This window comes from Lissotriton vulgaris, chromosome 5, assembly GCF_964263255.1.
Source record: "Lissotriton vulgaris chromosome 5, aLisVul1.2, whole genome shotgun sequence".
Taxonomy (NCBI): domain Eukaryota; kingdom Metazoa; phylum Chordata; class Amphibia; order Caudata; family Salamandridae; genus Lissotriton; species Lissotriton vulgaris.
Window position 1 is genome coordinate 305,617,806 of NC_141693.1, and position 20,188 is coordinate 305,637,993.

Genomic DNA, 20,188 nt, shown 5'->3' on the forward strand with positions numbered 1-20,188 from the left:
GATAAAGCAGCAAGAGAAAACATGCCTGAACGGTGATAAACTCGTGTAAGAAGGCAACACGGCAGATATATCTGGGTGAAGCATTCCCTGGGATACTAAACTGAAGCTGAGGCGATTAAGATTCGGGCTAATTCCAAAGGTGCATTTATTGCCAAAGTGGCCCCCTAAATCCAATCGGCGACCTTGTAAAAACGTAGTAACTACAGAATGGAATCCTTGGCTCAAGTCTTTTTATGCCTTTAGTGCCAGTGAACATAAGAAGTGTTAAGGGATTTCTTTAATTATTTTAACATCGACTCCAGCCATTGGGCTATCTATCCTCTTCTGTCTTGGGTATGACTGCCCACAGGTCGGAACCAGATTCATCGCATGTATTGAGGATGCATCTGTGAGGTTAAATGAACAAAATCGATAATAGAAGAGGTCTCCAAAATAGAAAGGGCCCCCGTGATTAGCCACATTTTTATTTCTGTAAAGCAAGGCTAGGGCAGAACTGGTAAAAACATGATAAAGACTATTGAAATGTTGTTTTTATTTACATGTTCCCAATTTTTGGTATTTTCATTTTTTAATAACACTTGCATTTGAATGAGTTTAAATACTATGCAATAAACTATGCATTCACTAAAGTACAGGACCACCATCACCTGCATTCATTTTTATTTTTAATATGTTTTTCTGGAGTGATGTTTTCAGTCAAATTACTTTTTGTAATGGTTTTCTAAAAAATGTTTCCCTCTATGGTCAGATCTTTTTAAATAAACATTTTACATAATGACTATCTGGAGTAGCGTGCCGCTCGCCGTAAAAAGCGCTTTACGACCCCCATCAGAGGTAACAAGCGCTATATAAATAGAAACCTTTTTCCCTCTTCTATCCCTCCACTATCCTTCTGAATCCAAATAACTGACTAACCTATCCACCACTCAAATTACTTTCAAATTTCACTATACTAACTCAACACTAATCCTTTATGGGTTCCGGAGTAGCATGCTACTCACCAAAGAAGCGCTTCAACGCCTCATCAAGGATTGTAAGCACTATATTAATGCAAATACAATACAATACAATACAATATATATATGCAGGCAGCTAAAATTGGGCTCCTGGTATCCTTCACAGGGAAATAGCAAGTATGAAAAGGAATTCCATTTTGAGAAGCAGGTGATATCATTGTCAAGAAAATGCACCAGAGTAAGTTCAATGGGGAGAGGAGTTGGCCTAACGGCTAGGGCGGTCTTCATCGAATCTGGGTAACTGGGTTTGAGTCTAGGCAACAACGCAGAACATCCTGTGATTCTGGTCAAATCACTTATTCTGCCCGTGCCTAAAATGATTGTGTCCTCATGTAACGCAACTAGTGCTATATAAAGCTCTCTGATACCCGATTCGAGTCAAGTTTGCGCTATATAAAACTATGTAAAAAATATATATTTTTAAATAACGTGGTTTTGCTTAGGTCATCTGCTCCAGGACACTGAGGCCCTGATTATGAGTGGGCTGGTAAATTTAGACACATGCATAAACCCTTGTTTATGCCTGAGTTGGAATTACGAGTTTGTATTTAACGCATCTGATCATTATTGGGTTGTAATAAATACCTCAGCTGTCGTTAAATTTCGGCAGGTTAAACCTGCCATTAAAGAGTATTTTAATTCATAATTATTATAAGCACAAACATGGCATGTGTACGGTATTTATTGTACCAAACGATACACCAAAATCCGCTCTATTTCCTCATGCTCTTCTCTCATACATTTCTTTCTCCCAGCCAACAGTCACTCCTCACCTTGTCATCACTCTCTTGCACGCTCTTTTTGCTGTGGAATCCCTGACTGCTGTAAATTTCTGTCCCTCACTGTCCCAAACTGACACCCGGATTTTCCTCAAAGCAAGTAAGAGCTTGAGGCAGAGCAGGATAAGAAGCCAAAACCTTGTAGCGAAGAGTAGAGGTCACCACAGGGGTCTTACATGGCTCATCTCATGCACAGGGCATCAGCCCATGTGTTCCTCTTTTCTCCGCTGTGATTTTTCTAACTTGTTGGCATAAGTTATCTAGCTTCACAATGTGTTAACCTACCGCTGCTACAGTCCCCTATTATGGCTGAAGCTTCTGCTTTCCTGTTACCACTCAAAACACTAAAACTGAAGCAACCAGAGAAGATTCAGCTAACACTTTAAGAAAAAAGTATACTCTGCCGTTCCTTCCATTGTAGCCTTAGGAGTGGCTGACACAATGTCACTTGCTTTGTGGTGAAGCAGAGACAGTGTATTTGTATTTTGTGTTCACAATGCTTCAATTACTTACCAGTAGTTGCATTATTTTGAGTCCTTTTCCCAGGCATCCATTCATTACAGAGTTGAGGCAATCGGCCTCACCAAACCACATACCAAGTTATTTTAATCACAATATAAAAAACAACCTTCCCCTGTAAATACCACATGACCTGCCGCATCATCAATATTGGTTGGCCTGGACTACTGGGGAAGGAGGGATGTAATGAATGGAAGCAAGGGAAGAGGACTCAGAGTAATGCAATTACAGGTACGTAATTTAAGCCTTACCTAATCGTCCCTCCTTCATTTCCCTTCATAACTAAATTGAGATGCACAAGGCCAAACAGGACAACCAAAAGATAATGCACAAACAGGTTTATTAACCATCAAAGAAAAAGCAGTGAACCACTATTTAGAGGTCATAGTGGACAACACTTTAGAACCAAATACCTCAGATAGTTCAATCTCCAGAATAATTCTGTAAGCAGAGGCAAAAGTCAGTGGGGATGCCCAGGTAGCCGCCCTGCAAATCTCTGCAATGGAAGCCCCTTAAATCTCAGCCCAGGAGGTAGACATAGCCCCGTAGATCTAGCTTGCACCCCTAAAGAAGAAACCTGACCTGAAGCCTTGTAGGCAACAGAACTCAAAATCCGAACCCACCGACTCAAAGAGGAAGTGGAAGGTTGAAACCTATTCACAGGACCAAAATTAAGAAACAGGGAATCGGAAATCTGAAGAGAAGCCACCCTATCCAAATATATCAAAAGAGCCCTCCAGACATCCAGGCAATGCAGCCACAATTCCTCCTCAGATGGAGTCTCGAAATCAGAGGGCAGAATCAATTCCTGTTCCTCATGAAATTGGGAATCAACCTTAGGACGAAAGGAGAGGAGAGGCCTTAAAATGTTTCTATCATCAAAAATTCGACAGAAAAGATGCTTGAAAGATAAAACGATTAGCTCACTCAAATGCCTAGCAGAAGAAACAGCCAACTAAAAGACCGTCTTAAGGGACAATAACCTGATATCAACGGAGTACAGAGGTTCACACAGAGGAGCCATCAAGGCATCCAAAACCAAAGAAAGATCCCAAGAAAGGAAGTGCCTACTAGGAGGAGGATGAACATTCTTCTAGCCCTTGAACAGCTGACTCACTAACCCACCTGTATCAGACAGATTATTCAAAGAACTTCAACATGCTTTAGCAGCACAGAGAAATTTAAGAGTGGCGACCTTCAAATCCAAAGAAGCTCCAGCCTGCAGAAACATCATCACCTCAAACAAGTCAGAAGAAGTTGGGTCCAAACCCATACCCTGACACGACCTACCGAAAGACTGCCAGTGACATAAGTAAGACTTATTGGTAGATGAGCACCTAGCTGCCTGTAAAGTCAGAGTCAAACTAGTCGGAAGCCGTTCAACCTCCAGGACGCTAACCTCATCCTGGACAGAACATCCTGCTGCAGTACTGGGAACAGTGGAGAGGGATGAAGTGGCAACAACCACTCCTCCGCCTGCCTCATCTCCACTAGCAGAGGAAACCATGAGGAGCGTGGTCAAGCCGGAGCAATCAAAATGACTGCTGCTCCTTCCCTCTGCACCCTGGGAAGGTACCTGAGAATCAGCTGAAAAGGAGGGAAGGGGTATAGAAGGCCCTGCGGCCACCTGCAAGAGAGAACGTCCATCGCCCAAGCCAGAGAATCCCTGGTCCTAAAACAAAACCTTGGCAACTTGGTATTGAGGGAACTCGCAAAGAGATCGATCACCGGAACTCCCCACTGATGCATAATCTTTACAAACAGATCCTGATGGAGACATAAATTCACTGATGACGGAATTGCCATGCTTAGAGCATACGCTAAAGTATTAGAGACCCCCTGAATGTGAATCGCAGACACTGCGAACAGACGAGACACTGCCCAATTAAACAACTTGCCTGCAACCTGAGCAAGGGCAGGAGACTTCGTACCCCCTGCCTATTCACATAAGCCATTGCAGTAACATTGTCTGTCCTGACCAGAACAACTGCCCATGCAGAAACTGGGAGAAAGCCTTAAGAGACAAAGGGACAGCTTCTAATTTTCTCCACTTCAAAGACCTCCTGCTCTGATGCAGGGACCAAGAGCCCCTGATCTGATGCACCCCCTTCCATGCCCGCAACCCGACAGACTGGTCTCTGTTGTGACAATCTTTGGAGTGGAAAGGGAGAGAGGGACACCTTTCAGGACATGAACCTTCTCTAACCACCAACCCACGTCCCTCCTGACCAGAGGAGAGATCGAAACCTGAAAGGACAGGGGATGAGTAACGGGGAACCAATAAGTCATGTGAGCCATCAATTTGTTCAAATGATAGCAAAGTCAGTAAACCAGAAACACCATTGCATTGAAATCCCCCTGAACCTGGAGCGAACGTGATGCTTCCTGGGCGAGCTGTGCCAACAGCACGCTAGCACGCTAATGATCTTTAGACACTTTGGTAATCTTGCTGTCCAAATGCTCACCAAACAGCATCTAACCCTCAAACAGGAGTTTGAGCAGAGTACCCTTTTTAAAAAAGTATGCTTTCCAATCTCTCATCCACAAATTGCTCCTAGCCAAAACCATTGAACTTGTAGACATGGCCAAGGACTTCAAGATATCGGAAGAGACATCTGCCAAAAACTTGGCCTGTTGTTCCATGTGCAAAAGTATCTCTGAACAATCCATTCTCAGTGGAGAGTGCCTTTTTGAGTGCCCCTTCCACCTTCTTGTGGGTAGCATCAGTAGGAGAACAATCTTCGGGATTTATGGCCATACTACCAATCAAAGTGTCTGGAATGGCCTCCACCTTAAAACTGTGTGGCAAAATGTCCCCACCTTCCTCCAGCGAATACAACTTCTGCAGAAACCTGGGAACCGAAGATTTCTCCAGGTTTCGCCATTCACCAGCGATCAAGTCCTTAATCCTGTCATGAAATGGCAAAAGCAAAGACGGGAGGCTTTACATACTACGGAAACAGGCCCACATCCATCTTGTTAGATGGAAATGGAGCAAACCCCTAGTTCTCTCAGATGTGCTGCAGAATGTCTTAACCTCCTCTCTATGCACACATTTTCCCAATAGAGGTAGATGGAAGATCTGTCTCGGAGGCCGATTAACTCCCAGCAGAGGAAGCTCCAACACCCTCAGCCAGCACAAGCGCTTGCCTTTGGGCAAAGCCCTCCCCTCCAACGTCTTGGCCTATGCCACCTCAATCATTGCCTGGACCTCCGAAGCAGAGATCAAAGCTGAAGGTACATCGAACTCCCGGACCTGCTCTACTAAGCAGTAACAGGCTCATCCTCCTCAGAAGAAGATAACACTTGCCTCCGTTTGGATACTCGCTTCCCTACCATGATAACGAATATGAGGAAGGAACAACCACCTCCATTTGAAAAGGGAGAAGAAACACTGAGAAATCAATTCCAATTAATATAAGGGACCAACATGTCAGTTCCACCAATAATGCTGGCTGAATCTCAACAACCAATCCTTACTGTGTACACAACAGCAGAAAAAAACACGTAAAAATTACCCCATGCGAGGTGCCTACCGTAATTTGAAGAGACCGCCAGAAGAGGAGACTTTCTGTCCCCCAAGCGCAGCAGTTGCATCCTGGCTGGCCACCAACCCGGTACCCAGCCACCACGAACCGTAAACAACATCTACCCTGCTCGCTACATGACATGCCAGCAAGGAGTGCACAGTGTCCAGGCTGCCACACTGATCGGTCCGGCCCTGCAGTGCACTACCAGCTGAACGAAAATGAACACACCACATAGTTGTACCAATGTAACCACCAAAAAATCCAAATAACAGCGGCAGCAACGCATATGGCCGGGGCGTGAACATGTGCATGGTAAGACAAAAAGAGGGAGGGAGGGTCGATTTTTATATTGTGATTAAAATCATGTGGTATGGGGTCTGGTTAGATGGGATTGCCTCAACTCTGTAATGAAGGGAAGCGAGGGAGGGACGATGAGGTAATGAGTAGGGAGAGTTATGGGGAAGTTCCCCCTAACACCTTGTTGAGGACTTAACAGTGCACACACAAAATTCCCAAATCATCTAGTCATTTTAAGTTTCCGATATTACTACTGCCATTTTTTTCCAACTTTAACAGCTGAAACTTAATAATTGGAAGCAGTAATCTTTCTTCCATCTTATCTGGCATGTTTCAAGAACCACATCTGTTACTTTCTAGAAAAAAAATAACATGCCTCTCCTCCATTTGTGAGCTAATGTGTATTACAAAAGTTAAATGCATGTAGGCATTGATACCTTAGCGTGGAGGTGGTGTGTGGCCTTCTTCTGGAAGTGTCTTTCTCCAAGTCTATGCTCGTGTTTGATGTTTTTGCAAATCAGTGATCACAAATAATAATTTAAAATATTCACCAAATGTTATAAAAATGCACTTATTTTGCCAGCCTATTAAAGGTAGAAATGCTGAATTGGTCTTGCAAGGATTCAAAACTATAACCTGCAGGATAAAGACAGACTCAGCATAATATGCCACTGAGATATTTTACTGTCACTAGAAGTTGTGACCCGCAACTTAATCAATCAATCAATTGATCAATCAATCAGAGTACTTGTAGAGCGCACTACTTACCTGTGAGGGTCTCAAGGCGCTGAGAGGAGGGGGTGCTGCTACTGCTCGAAGAGCCAAGTCTTGAGGAGTCTTCTGAAGGCAAGTAGGTCTTGGGTCTGCCGTATGTGGGTAGGGAGGGTGTTCCAGATCTTGGAGGCGAGGTAGGAGATGGATCTGCCGCCGGAGGTCGTTCGTTGGATGCGGGGGACAGCGGCGAGGGCGAGGCTGGCGAAGCGGAGCTGGCGGTTGGGGGTGTGGAACCTGAGTCTGCTGTTAAGGTAGGCTGGTCCGGCGTTGTGGAGTGCTTTGTGTGCATGGGTGAGGAGCTTGAAGGTGATCCTCTTTTCGACGGGGAGCCAGTGTAGGTCTCTCAGGTGGGGGGTGATGTGTCTGCGGCTGGGGACGTTGATGATCAGTCGGGTGGAGGCGTTTTGGATGCGTTGTAGTAGTCGTAGGTGTTTGGCTGGGATTCCTGCGTAGAGTGCGTTGCAGTAGTCCAGTCTGCTGCTGACAAGGGCCTGTGTCACCGTTCTTCTTGTTTCGGTCGGGATCCACTTGTAGATCCTGCGGAGCATGCGGAGGGTGTTGTAGCAAGAGGAGGAGACGGCGTTGACCTGCTTATCCATGGAGAGGGAGGAGTCGAGGTTGAATCCTAGGTTGTGTGCATGGTCGGTGGGTGTTGGTGCTGTTCCCAGTGCGGTCCGCCACCAGGATTTCTTCCAGGCTGAGGGGGTGGGTCCGAGGATGAGTACCTCCATCTTGTCCGAGTTCAGCTTCAGACGGTTGCTCCTCATCCAGTCGGCGATGGCCTTCATTCCCTCGTGGAGGTTGGTTTTGGAGGTGTGTGGGTCTGTGGTGAGGGAGAGGATGAGCTGGGTGTCGTCGACGTAGGATGTTGAGGTCGTACTGGCGGGCAACTTGTGCGAGGGGGGCCATGTGGATGTTGAACTGCGTCGGGCTGAGGGATGAGCCCTGGGGGAAGCCGCAGATGATGTCGGTGGCTTTGGAAAGGAAGGATGGGAGGCGGACGCTCTGGGTTCTGCCGGAGAGGAAGGACGTGGTCCAGTCAAGGGCCTTCTCCAAGATTCCGGCTTCTAGCAGGCGTGTCTTTAGAGTGCGATGGCAGACCGTGTCAAAGGCATCCGACAGGTCCAGGAGGATGAGGGCTGATGTTTCGCCGTTGTCTAGTTGGAGCCTGATGTCGTCTGTGGCGGCGATGAAGGCTGTCTCAGTGCTGTGGTTTCGTCTGAATCCGGACTGGGACGGGTCCAAGATGTTGTTGTCTTCCAGGTGGCGGGCCAATTGCCTGTTGACTATTTTCTCGATGACCTTTGCCGGGAGCAGGGAGATCTGCCTGAAGTTCTTGAGGTACTTGGGGTCCGCCTTGGGCTTTTTGAGGAGGGCGTTGATTTTGGCGTGCTTCCAGCTTTCCGGGAATGTTGCTGTTTCGAAGGAGATGTTGATGACCTTCCGTAGTTGGGGTGCGATGTCTGCGTCTGCTTTGTTGAATACGTGGTGTGGGCACGGGTCTGACGGAGATCCTGAGTGGAGGGAGTTCATGATCTTGCGTGTCTCGTCGTCGTTGGACCAGGAGGTCAAGCGGATGGCGCTGGTTGTGTTCGCCGGGGAGGTGGAGTCTGACGTAGTCGGGAGAATTGTGGTGTTGAAGCTGTCGTGCATGTCAGCGATCTTGCGGAGGAAGGAGATGGCTAGTGAGTCACACAGTTCTTGTGCGGGCAGGATGTCGTTGGCGTTGGCGATGGAGTTGGAGAGTTACTTTACGATGCTGAAGAGCTCTTTGCTGTTGTGTGCGTTGTTGTCCAAGCGGGTTTTGAAGGAGGATCTCTTGGTGAATTTGATGAGGTGGTGAATTCTGTGGTTGGTTGCGTGGTTGTCTGGTGTGCGTTCATGGAGCCATGTTTTCTCCAGTTTCCCGCATGCGAGTTTGGAGGTCTGGAGCTCATCGGTGAACCAGGCGGCTCTCTTGCTGGCGTGGTTGGTGGAGGGTTTCTTGAGCGGGGTGAGGGTGTTGGCGCAGTCGTCCATCCACTGCCTGAGGTTGCTGGCTGCGGCATCTGGGTTGGTGGGGTCGGTGGGTGGGTTCTGGGCGAGGGTGGTGATCAGCCAGTCTTCGGTGACTTTGCTCCAGCAGCGGCGTGGCAGCTGTTGGGTGCGGTGGTGCGTGGTTGGTTTCTTGAAGGTGAAATGAATGCAGCCGTGGTCAGTGTAGTGGAGTTCGGTGGTGTGGTCGAAGGAGACGTGGGTGCCTGTGCAGAAGACAGGGTCCAGCGTGTGGCCGGTGGCGTGGGTGGGTACGGTGACGAGTTGTTTGAGGCCGAGGTTGGCGAGGTTGTCGATCAGGGTGGCGGAGTTGGCATCGTTGTTGGTCTCGAGGTGGAAGTTCAGGTCCCTGAGGAGGATGTAGTCCGTGGAAGCGAGTGCGTGGGTGCTGGCAAGGTCGGCGATGGAGTCGCTGAACTGAGCCCTGGGTCCGGGCGGTCTGTAGATGAGTGTTCGTCTGAGGTTGGTGTTGGGGTCGGTGTGGATCCGGAAGTGCAGGTGTTCGGCGGTGAGGAGGATGTCATCTGCGTGGGTGGTGACCTTGAGGGTGGACTTGTGGACGATGGCTATTCCTCCTCCGGTTCTGTTGGCGCGATCCCTGCGGGTGATCTTGTAGCCGTCCGGGGTGGCTATGGTGATGACGGGCGCCGAGGAGTCGTTCCACCAGGTCTCGGTCAGAAAGGCCACGTCTGGGGCGGAGGTGTCGAGCAGATCCAAGAGCTCGACGGCGTGTTTGCGAGCAGAGCGGGTGTTGAGGCGTAGGGAGCGGAGGTGGTTGGGTCCTTGGAGGTTTGGTAGTTCTGTCGCAGGTGAAGCTGCAGGTGCGGCAGGAGAAGGGTCCGTGGGTCCGTTTCGGGGTGGCCTGGAAGCAGGTGTGGTTTCGGCCGGCGTTGATTGCCTGGAGACTGCTGGCGTCGTAGTGGAGTCTGGTGTTGTGGTGTTTGCGGGGTCCGGGGGTTCTGGCACTGGGCGCGGTCCAGGCTCGGATGGGCGCCGAGGGGCTTGCCTTAGGCGCGGCCGCGCAGCTGCCGCCATTTGAAGGGGAGCTGGAAGGGAGGAGCAGCTGCGAGGCGGGAGGCAGCGGACGGCGAATGGGGGTGGGGCGGGGCTGCAGGGGCAGCAGCGGTTGGAATTGAGCAGTGGGCACGGGAGGGAGCGAGGGAAAAACAGCGCCCAGGAATGGGCAGAAGGATGTGGGCACAAGCGCTGGTGGAGCTGCAGCGGTGGGGAGCGACCTAACTGGCTAGGTCAAGGGTCGCTCTCCTCACCGCGCAGCTGCCGCCATTTGAAGGGGAGCTGGGAGGCAGGAGCAGCTGGGAGGCAGGGGACGGCGAATGGGTGAGGGGGGGACCGCAGGGGCAGCAGCGGCAGGAATTGAGCAGTGGTCACGGGGGCAAGGGAAAAACAGCGCCCAGGAATGGGCAGAAAGCAGAAGGATGCGGGCACAAGCACTGTTGGAGCTGCAGTAGGGGGGGAGGGACCTACCAGGCTAGGTCAAGGGTTGCTATCTAGATCTATGAAGCAGACACAGCTCCTGCCACAACTATACTTAACTAGATAGGTGTGTACGCACAAAGTGCTAATACATCCCCAAGTGAGGCACACCGTACATGATCATAACAATGATTCAAAAAGTTCAAAAGAGGTTGTAGTTGTTTTTCACTATTTATTTCGTTGAAAAGTTTTTCATTGATGAGATATCATTAGGATGTTACACTCATTGAAGTTGCCATCATACATTTAAACTGCTCCAATGCATTTTGGGCGGGTGGCCCTTTATCACGGAGTGCTGAAAGGAAGACAGAAAAGAATCAGAAGTCGAGGTGGTATGATAATGCTACGAACTAAGTGCAAGGTGCTCGATAAATGGAAGGTGAAATGGTGTTAGGGGAGGGGAGGTGAAAGGTATAGGTATACATGCGAGGTGTGCATAAGATGCAAAAAGTAATATCGGTGAAGGGCACTAGGTATGAGGGTAACAATGGTCATAAGTTTGGGCGTGGAACTTACTTCATATCGATGATGGTGGCAGCCGCTACCTCAACGAGTCGGGACAAACGCGATGGCGTGTGATGGTTAGTGAGGGGTGTGTGATGAAATTTTAAAGTGTGTGAGGGGTAGTAGAGGTGAACGAAGGACTAAAGTTGGAATGGTAAAGGTGGGGTCAAGGTGACGCCATGTTAGAGTGGTAAAGACGGGTAATGGAGGTGGGTGTAACAAAAGAAACTTAAAGGTAGTTGAAAAAATACAAAGAACAATGCAGGACATATATACAACTATGTACAATAAAGTTACAGGTAACAACTGTATTCAGTGCGGTCATTAAGGCCGTGTGGTTTGAGAGTTTGTAAACGGTAAGTCCATTCCAGTTCTCTTCTGAGTAAAGTTTTTCTGTTGTCAACACCTTCTTTGGGGATGATGGTTTCCAAGACGATGAATTGTAATTGTGCTATGGTGTGTCGGGCTTCAGAGAAGTGGGTTGCAATGTTGGACTTCTCCTGTTTTAAGCGAATGTTTGATTTGTGTTCATTCAAACGCGTTTTGATTTTGCGTTCAGTCTTGCCGACGTATAGCTTGCCGCATGGGCATTTTAAAGCATAGATTAGGTTAGCAGAGTCACAGGTGGCATTGACTTGAAGGTGAATCGCGTGTCCCTTCATGGGGTTTCTGATGCTGTTGCCCTTGATGATACTGTTGCAGTGGTTGCAATTAAAGCAAGGTTGGGTGCCTTTGTAAGTTTTTAGTTTAGGAGTTTGTTTGGAGAGGATTTCTTTGATGTTTTTGTTCCTGGTATATGCAAACAATGGCGGATTTGTAAACATGTCCCTGAAATCGGGTTCCATTTGTAATATGGGCCAGTGGCGAAGAATGATTCTTTTGTAAGCCTGGCTTGCTGTTGAGTATTTAGAAACCAATACCATGCGTTGTTCGGTGTTCTTTGGTGTTCTGCTGAGACTTTGGGCTCTCGAAATGGTAGATACACGGGTGTGAGCTTCGTTGATAACTTGTTCAGGATATCCTCTATCCAAAAATCGGTTTTGCATTTCTTTGATGCGTATGTGGTAGGTTTGTTCATCAGACACGATGCGTTTAATGTGCAACATTTGGGAAATGGTAAATGTTTTTTGAGGGATCCCTGGTGGAAACTGGTGTAGTGGAGGGTATTATTTCGGTCAGTTGCTTTTCTGTGGAGGTCTGTGATGAGGCCTTGTTGTGTAATGGAAATTTTGACATCCAAAAATGTTATTTTTTCACCTCCATTTGAAAAGGGAGAAGAAACACTGATAAACACTGAGAAATCAATTCCAAATAATATAAGGGACCAACATGTCAGTTCCACCAATAATGCTGGCTGAATCTCAACAACCAATCCTTACTGTGTACACAACAGCAGAAAAAAACACGTAAAAATTACCCCATGCGAGGCGCCTACCGTAATTTGAAGAGACCGCCAGAAGAGGAGACTTTCTGTCCCCCAAGCGCAGCAGTTGCATCCTGGCTGGCCACAAACCCGGTACCCAGCCACCACGAGCCGTAAACAACATCTACCCTGCTCGCTACATGACATGCCAGCAAGGAGTGCACAGTGTCCAGGCTGCCACACTGATCGGTCCGGCCCTGCAGTGCACTACCAGCTGAACGAAAATGAACACACCACATAGTTGTACCAATGCAACCACCAAAAAATCCAAATAACAGCAGCAGCAACGCATATGGCCGGGGCGTGAACATGTGCATGGTAAGACAAAAAGAGGGAGGGAGGGTCGATTTTTATATTGTGATTAAAATCATGTGGTATGGGGTCTGGTTAGATGGGATTGCCTCAACTCTGTAATGAAGGGAAGCGAGGGAGGGACGATGAGGTAATGAGTAGGGAGAGTTATGGGGAAGTTCCGCCTAACACCTTGTTGAGGACTTAACAGTGCACACACAAAATCCCCAAATCATCCAGTCATTTTAAGTTTCCGATATTACTACTGCCATTTTTTTCCAACTTTAACAGCTGAAACTTAATAATTGGAAGCAGTCATCTTTCTTCCATCTTATCTGGCATGTTTCAAGAACCACATCTGTTACTTTCTAGAAAAAAAATAACATGCCTCTCCTCCATTTGTGAGCTAATGTGTATTACAAAAGTTAAATGCATGTAGGCATTGATACCTTAGCGTGGAGGTGGTGTGTGGCCTTCTTCTGGAAGTGTCTTTCTCCAAGTCTATGCTCGTGTTTGATGTTTTTGCAAATCAGTGATCACAAATAATAATTTAAAATATTCACCAAATGTAATAAAAATGCACTTATTTTGCCAGCCTATTAAAGGTAGAAATGCTGAATTGGTCTTGCAAGGATTCAAAACTATAACCTGCAGGATAAAGACAGGCTCAGCATAATATGCCACTGAGATATTTTACTGTCACTAGAAGTTGTGACCCGCAACTTAATCAATCAATCAATTGATCAATCAATCAGAGTACTTGTAGAGCGCACTACTTACCTGTGAGGGTCTCAAGGCGCTGAGAGGAGGGGGTGCTGCTACTGCTCGAAGAGCCAAGTCTTGAGGAGTCTTCTGAAGGCAAGTAGGTCTTGGGTCTGCCGTATGTGGGTAGGGAGGGTGTTCCAGATCTTGGAGGCGAGGTAGGAGATGGATCTGCCGCCGGAGGTCGTTCGTTGGATGCGGGTGACAGCGGCGAGGGCGAGGCTGGCGAAGCGGAGCTGGCGGTTGGGGGTGTGGAAGCTGAGTCTGCTGTTAAGGTACGCTGGTCCGGCGTTGTGGAGTGCTTTGTGTGCATGGGTGAGGAGCTTGAAGGTGATCCTCTTGTCAACGGGGAGCCAGTGTAGGTCTCTCAGGTGGGGGGTGATGTGTCTGCAGCTGGGGACGTTGATGATCAGTCGGGTGGAGGCGTTTTGGATGCGTTGTAGTCGTCGTAGGTGTTTGGCTGGGATTCCTGCGTAGAGTGCGTTACAGTAGTCCAGTCTGCTGCTGACAAGGGCCTGTGTCACCGTTCTTCTTGTTTCGGTCGGGGTACACTTGTAGATCCTGCGGAGCATGCGGAGGGTGTTGTAGCAAGAGGAGGAGACGGCGTTGACCTGCTTAGCCATGGAGAGGGAGGAGTCGAGGTTGAATCCTAGGTTGTGTGCATGGTCGGTGGGTGTTGGTGCTGTTCCCAGTGCGGTCGGCCACCAGGATTTCTTCCAGGCTGAGGGGGTGGGTCCGAGGATGAGTACCTCCATCTTGTCCGAGTTCAGCTTCAGACGGTTGCTCCTCATCCAGTCGGCGATGGCCTTCATTCCCTCGTGGAGGTTGGTTTTGGAGGTGTGTGGGTCTGTGGTGAGGGAGAGGATGAGCTGGGCGTCGTCGACGTAGGATGTTGAGGTCGTACTGGCGGGCAACTTGTGCGAGGGGGGCCATGTGGATGTTGAACTGCGTCGGGCTGAGGGATGAGCCCTGGGGGACGCCGCAGATGATGTCGGCGGCTTCGGAAAGGAAGGATGGGAGGCGGACGCTCTGGGTTCTGCCGGATAGGAAGGACGTGGTCCAGTCAAGGGCCTTCTCCAAGATTCCGGCTTCTAGCAGGCGTGTCTTTAGAGTGCGATGGCAGACCGTGTCAAAGGCATCCGACAGGTCCAGGAGGATGAGGGCTGATGTTTCGCCGTTGTCTAGTTGGAGCCTGATGTCGTCTGTGGCGGCGATGAAGGCTGTCTCAGTGCTGTGGTTTCGTCTGAATCCGGACTGGGACGGGTCCAAGATGTTGTTGTCTTCCAGGTGGCGGGCCAATTGCCTGTTGACTATTTTCTCGATGACCTTTGCCGGGAACGGGAGCAGGGAGATCTGCCTGAAGTTCTTGAGGTCCTTGGGGTCCGCCTTGGGCTTTTTGAGGAGGGCGTTGATTTTGGCGTGCTTCCAGCTTTCCGGGAATGTTGCTGTTTCGAAGGAGATGTTGATGACCTTCCGTAGTTGGGGTGCGATGTCTGTGTCTGCTTTGTTGAATACGTGGTGTGGGCACGGGTCTGACGGAGATCCTGAGTGGAGGGAGTTCATGATCTTGCGTGTCTCGTCGTCGTTGGACCAGGAGGTCAAGCGGATGGCGCTGGTGGTGTTCGCCGGGGAGGTGGAGTCTGGCGTAGTCGGGGAGATTGTGGTGTTGAAGCTGTCGTGGATGTCAGCGATCTTGCGGAGGAAGGAGATGGCTAGTGAGTCACACAGTTCTTGTGCGGGCAGGATGTCGTTGGCGTTGGCGATGGAGTTGGAGAGTTACTTTACTATGCTGAAGAGCTCTTTGCTGTTGTGTGCGTTGTTGTCCAAGCGGGTTTTGAAGGAGGATCTCTTGGTGAATTTGATGAGGTGGTGATGTCTGTGGTTGGTTGCGTGGTTGTCTGGTGTGCGTTCGTGGAGCCATGTTTTCTCCAGTTTCCCGCATGCGAGTTTGGAGGTCTGGAGCTCATCGGTGAACCAGGCGGCTCTCTTGCTGGCGTGGTTGGTGGAGGGTTTCTTGAGCGGGGTGAGGGTGTTGGCGCAGTCGTCCATCCACTGTCTGAGGTTGCTGGCTGCGGCATCTTGGTTGGTGGGGTCGGTGGGTGGGTTCTGGGCGAGGGTGGTGATCAGCCAGTCTTCGGTGACTTTGCTCCAGCAGCGGCGTGGCAGCTGTTGGGTGCGGTGGTGCGTGGTTGGTTTCTTGAAGGTGAAATTAATGCAGCGGTGGTCAGTTTAGTGGAGTTCGGTGGTGTGGTCGAAGGAGACGTGGGTGCCTGTGCAGAAGACAGGGTCCAGCGTGTGGCCGGTGGCGTGGGTGGGTACGGTGACGAGTTGTTTGAGGCCGAGGTTGGCGAGGTTGTCGATCAGGGTGGCGGAGTTGGCATCGTTGTTGGTCTCGAGGTGGAAGTTCAGGTCCCTGAGGAGGATGTAGTCCATGGAAGCGAGTGCGTGGGTGCTGGCAAGGTCGGCGATGGAGTCGCTGAACTGAGCCCTGGGTCCGGGCGGTCTGTAGATGAGTGTTCCTCTGAGGTTGGTGTTGGGGTCGGTGTGGATCCGGAAGTGCAGGTGTTCGGCGGTGAGGAGGATGTCGTCTGCGTGGGTGGCGACCTTGAGGGTGGACTTGTGGACGATGGCTATTCCTCCTCCGGTTCTGTTGGCGCGATCCCTGCAGGTGATCTTGTAGCCGTCCGGGGTGGCTATGGTGATGACGGGCGCCGAGGAGTCGTTCCACCAGGTCTCGGTCAGAAAGGCCACGTCTGGGGCGGAGGTGTCGAGCAGATCCAAGAGCTCGACGGCGTGTTTGCGAGCAGAGCGGGTGTTGAGGCGTAGGGAGCGGAGGTGGTTGGGTCCTTGGAGGTTTGGTGGTTCTGTCGCAGGTGAAGCTGCAGGTGCGGCAGGAGAAGGGTCCGTGGGTCCGTTTCGGGGTGGCCTGGAAGCAGGTGTGGTTTCGGCCGGCGTTGAGTGCCTGGAGACTGCTGGCGTCATAGTGGAGTCTGGTGTTGTGGCATTTGCGGGGTCCAGGGGTTCTGGCGCTGGGCGCGGTCCAGGCTTGGATGGGCGCCGACGGGCTTGCCTTAGGCGCGGCCGCGCAGCTACCGCCATTTGAAGGGGAGCTGGAAGGGAGGAGCAGCTGCGAGGCGGGAGGCAGCGGACGGCGAATGGGGGTGGGGTGGGGCCGCAGGGGCAGCAGCGGTTGGAATTGAGCAGTGGGCACGGGAGGGAGCGAGGGAAAAACAGCGCCCAGGAATGGGCAGAAGGATGTGGGCACAAGCGCTGGTGGAGCTGCAGCGGTGGGGAGCGACCTAACTGGCTAGGTCAAGGGTCGCTCTCCTCACCGCGCAGCTGCCGCCATTTGAAGGGGAGCTGGGAGGCAGGGGACGGCGAATGGGTGCGGGGGGGACCGCAGCGGCAGCAGCGGCAGGAATTGAGCAGTGGTCACGGGGGCAAGGGAAAAACAGCGCCCAGGAATGGGCAGAAAGCAGAAGGATGCGGGCACAAGCACTGTTGGAGCTGCAGTAGGGGGGGAGGGACCTACCAGGCTAGGTCAAGGGTTGATATCTAGATCTATGAAGCACACACAGCTCCTGCCACAACTATACTAGATAGGTGTGTACGCACAAAGTGCTAATACATTCCCAAGTGAGGCACACCGTACATGATCATAACAATGATTCAAAAAGTTCAAAAGAGGTTGTAGTTGTTTTTCACTATTTATTTCGTTGAAAAGTTTTTCATTGATGAGATATCATTAGGATGTTACACTCATTGAAGTTGCCATCATATATTTAAACTGCTCCAATGCATTTCGGGTGGGTGGCCCTTTATCACGGAGTGCTGAAAGGAAGACAGAAAAGAATCAGAAGTCGAGGTGGTATGATAATGCTACGAACTAAGTGCAAGGTGCTCGATAAATGGAAGGTGAAATGGTGTTAGGGGAGGGGAGGTGAAAGGTATAGGTATACATGCGGGGTGTGCATAAGATGCAAAAAGTAAAATCGGTGAAGGGCACTAGGTATGAGGGTAACAATGGTCATAAGTTTGGGCGTGGAACTTACTTCGTATCGATGATGGTGGCAGCCGCTACCTCAACGAGTCGGGACAAACGCGTGGCGTGTGACGGTTAGTGAGGGGTGTGTGATGAAATTTTAAAGTGTGTGAGGGGTAGTAGAGGTGAACGAAGGACTAAAGTTGGAATGGTAAAGGTGGGGTCAAGGTGACGCCATGTTAGAGTGGTAAAGACGGGTAATGGAGGTGGGTGTAGCAAAAGAAACTTAAAGGTAGTTGAAAAAAATACAAAGAACAATGCATGACATATATACAACTATGTACAATAAAGTTACAGGTAACAACTGTATTCAGTGCAGTCATTAAGGCCGTGTGGTTTGAGAGTTTGTAAACGGTAAGTCCATTCCAGTTCTCTTCTGAGTAAAGTTTTTCTGTTGTCAACACCTTCTTTGGGGATGATGGTTTCCAAGACGATGAATTGTAATTGTGCTATGGTGTGTCGGGCTTCAGAGAAGTGGGTTGCAATGTTGGACTTCTCCTGTTTTAAGCGAATGTTTGATTTGTGTTCATTCAAACGCGTTTTGATTTTGCGTTCAGTCTTGCCGACGTATAGCTTGCCGCCTGGGCATTTTAAAGCATAGATTAGGTTAGCAGAGTCACAGGTGGCATTGACTTGAAGGTGAATCGCGTGTCCCTTCATGGGGTGTCTGATGCTGTTGCCCTTGATGATACTGTTGCAGTGGTTGCAATTAAAGCAAGGTTGGGTGCCTTTGTAAGTTTTTAGTTTAGGAGTTTGTTTGGAGAGGATTTCTTTGATGTTTTTATTCCTGGTTTATGCAAACAATGGCGGATTTGTAAACATGTCCCTGAAATCGGGTTCCATTTGAAATATGGGCCAGTGTCGGAGAATGATTCTTTTGTAAGCCTGGCTTGCTGTTGAGTATTTAGAAACCAATACCATGCGTTGTTCGGTGTTCTTTGGTGTTCTGCTGAGACTTTGGGCTCTCGGAATGGTAGATACACGGGTGTGAGCTTCGTTGATAACTTGTTCAGGATATCCTCTATCCAAAAATCGGTTTTGCATTTCTTTGATGCGTAGGTGGTAGGTTTGTTCATCAGACACGATGCGTTTAATGCGCAACATTTGGGAAAATGGTAAATGTTTTTTGAGGGATCCCTGGTGGAAACTAGTGTAGTGGAGGGTATTATTTCGGTCAGTTTCTTTTCTGTGGAGGTCTGTGATGAGGCCTTGTTGTGTAATGGAAATTTTGACATCCAAAAATGTACAGACCGCCTTGTGCGCTTTTACATAATTTCCTGTCACTTGTTTTGTCTTGTCTCCTGTGGGTCACAGGCTGTGCCCACTTTTGTATTAATGTTGAATATATGAACCAATACAAAAGATTTGTCGAATAAAATCCTGTCAGGCTGGACAGAGGTCATACATACTATTTAGTATATGTCTATCATTCTCATGATCCTAAATGACTAGGGTCTTCTGTCTTGTACAATAGATTACTGCCCAAGGACCCTAGTGTTATTCCTTTTGGGTTTCCCTTGTCCTGTTAAAACAGAATTTGGCACGGGGATTGGCAAAAGCGTTAGTTCATGATATTGCATTCACATTCACATGTTTTTCACAATCCGTTGGTCACTTTTGCACCTTACTTTTCGGGCTTGGTGATGGCACCCTAGTCTGGCTTGGTACAGATGGAAACATGAATTGGTAATCTTTAATTTTCAATTGTAGCTTTGCATAGTCATTGCAATTTTTTCTTTTTCCTCAGAAATTCACAATGTGTATTACTCTTTGTGTTCCCAGCAAGTGGCCAATCACTGTTTCTTAGTTTGCTTCAAATCTTTTCCCCTGAGGAAGGGTTCCACGAACCCGAAATGCATTGGGACTGGCATAAGGAACAGGCTCACGGATTCTGTTTGATGTGAAGGGTTCCACGAACCCGAAATGCATTGGGACTAGCATAAGGAACAGGTTCACGGATTCTGTTTGATGTAATCATTATTGTTTTGGAGATTATATTATTGTTCAAACTGAAGCGAACTGTCAATTAAGTGTCAACGTTCATTTCACTTCATGAAATTTTGAATGAAAGAATACATTAGTATGTTAACTAGACTTTGTCTTTGACTTGTATGTAAATATGTTTTTTATTGATTATGTACTAGTTTTTGTTGAACCTTTTGGGGTCATTGCGTAGTGCGCTTCAACACGATACGCAGGTTACCGCGTACTTAGCTTAGCAAAGTATCTTTTTAGGGAAAGTGGCAGATCCCATCAATGAAGCAGCACACACCGATTCATTGTATTAGTAGAGCATACATAGTAGAAACTCAATAAAGAGGGTGTGCAGGTTGATACCATTCACTAGTACTCAATTTGAGCCACTGGTTGCCGGTGGAAGCAGCAGTATTTATTTTTGGGAACCTGCACTTATTTTTTAGCATCCGACGTTTAGCAAGTACAAGAGAAGAAACATGCAGATCAGAAAGACGGAGGAAGAGAACAGTGACAAAACTGTCACAAAGGGAGAAAGCAGGTACCTGCAAGAGTGGGAAAAATGAGCAGGGAGTGTCTGGCAGTGGATTAAAGACTACCAGCCAACAATTAATTGCACCAGCCGCCGACTTCTGAGCAGTTCAGAAAAGGGGGTGGTGATGAACAGAGTGTCTGAATTAAGCAGACCACTCTTACCCAGTCCAAAGATCAGGGCTTGATCCATCACCGTTATTTAGCTCACTGCACCA

At 48.9% G+C, this 20,188-nt stretch overlaps 1 protein-coding gene across 2 annotated transcripts in view; it reads right to left on the bottom strand.

Moving 5' to 3' along the window:
• The window catches only part of CFAP74 (cilia and flagella associated protein 74), a 1,279,283-nt gene that overhangs the window by 689,690 nt on the left and 569,405 nt on the right, over positions 1-20,188 (bottom strand). The gene's annotated exons all lie outside the window — the stretch shown is intronic.